The sequence below is a fragment of the Arachis ipaensis genome, chromosome B04 (assembly GCF_000816755.2).
Source record: "Arachis ipaensis cultivar K30076 chromosome B04, Araip1.1, whole genome shotgun sequence".
NCBI lineage: Eukaryota > Viridiplantae > Streptophyta > Magnoliopsida > Fabales > Fabaceae > Arachis > Arachis ipaensis.
The window spans coordinates 109,664,624-109,666,303 of NC_029788.2; the positions used below are offsets into that span (position 1 = coordinate 109,664,624).

At 40.1% G+C, this 1,680-nt stretch overlaps 1 long non-coding RNA gene across 1 annotated transcript; it reads left to right on the forward strand.

Annotated features, from left to right (window-relative positions):
- Positions 193-703, forward strand: LOC107637957. Its single transcript, XR_001619640.2, has 3 exons — positions 193-400; positions 509-605; positions 687-703. It is a non-coding gene; the product is annotated as an uncharacterized LOC107637957 (long non-coding RNA).

Here is a 1,680-nt window from a genome sequence, read left to right on the forward strand (position 1 = left end):
AATCTCCATTCGCTTATCTGAAATTCCTACCAATGATTTACATAAGTATTTCTATCCCTATTCTATTAATTAATATTCAAAAACCACATAACTGTTTTATATCCGCCTGACTGAGATTTGCAAGGTGACCATAGCTTGCTTCATACCAACAATCTCCGTGCTGGTCTGAGCTAAGAAGAAACGCATGGAGAGGTGGTGAACGAAGCCATCGCAGGAACCGCCGTCTAGAAAGGGTTCAGGTCGCCATTGATGGGGCTAGCCGGAACTGTTCCGAGGTTTTTGCCGTTGATTCTGATTTTGTTCTGTTTCGGTTGAAGCCGTTGCTGCCTCTAGTCGCCGGAAAACCACCACTACTCCTTCTACCCCGCCCCTGTTTCGTTAGGGTTTGCTACTTTTCATGGTGAAACTGAACTTGTTTTGCCTCCTTCACCATGTCAGTTGGTTTTAGTTTCACCTAATATCCATTTCATGTTATTTTTAATTTGTCAGAATAAACTGTTACTGTTAGGTGTTGATGTTGCTGCTGTTACTACTGCTGGTTCTAATGCCATTGCTGCTGTTGCTGTTAATATAGAATAAGTGGGTTTGTCGCCTTTGCCTTCTTGGTAAGCATTTTTACTTCCAAAACTTTTGAAATCAATATTCCAATATAAGTTATTAGAGGCTCTGAGCTGTTAGTATTGTAGGATTGAGTTCCGATGATTTTATATTAAAGTTAAGGTTGTTGTTGGACCATCAGAGTTTCTGACCGCTGTCGGAGCTGCTGCCGGATCAGCTCGGGATTGCGGCTATTCCATTTTGCTCTTACTGTAGGTATATCTTATTGCGAACCCTTGCCGTTAGTTTTCTATTATGTGTTATTAAGGTTTTCGCGATATTTATGTTTTAGGATTGAGTTGTTGGGATTGCCTGTTGCAATTAAAACCGTTTCTGCTATTGCGGAAGTGAGCAGACATGCAATTGAAGCTGCAGTTTATTTCGGGCGGAGAGGAATGATTTTTGTGACGTCTTTAGTTTATGGGTTCAACTTTCGAGGTAGGGGTTTTTCTTAAAATCTATTTTATATTACAGAGTTGTGATAAATAGATATCGATGCAAAGAGATTTACTTCTGTGATTATATTTATCTTATGGATGTGATGGTTTGTTGGACTGAATTATTGGGTGCTTGATTGCGTGAGTGGTGTGTGGTTGTGGATAAAAACCGGTGATTTTATTTGAAATATGGCTTTGAAATGAACTTGAAAATGAGATTTGGATTGATGAATGATTATGATGTTGAGAATGTAGAGATGTGAACTTTGAATTATTCACATGGCTTATGAATTTGAAATATCTGAGATACGAGGTTCCCTGGATTAAGTGTCGTGGCTTGCCACCACGTGTACCAGGTTGAAAACTCGATACTCTGTTGACCCTACGACGTAAGTGTGTGACCGGGTACTATATAAATTCCCGGGAATGTTACCCCCATTGAGTATTATTGATTATTTGAGAAAAAGCTATGCATAGACTCTTGGGGATGCACGTCGGGGGACAGTCTAAGTACAATTCAGACTTGTCGGGTTGGCTGGATAACCGACAGATGAGCCTCATCAGCCATAGGACAGGCATGCATCATATGCATTTGTATGCTTTGCTTGGGTTTGAACTTGTTTTGGTTTGCTTAATTGCTAAATTG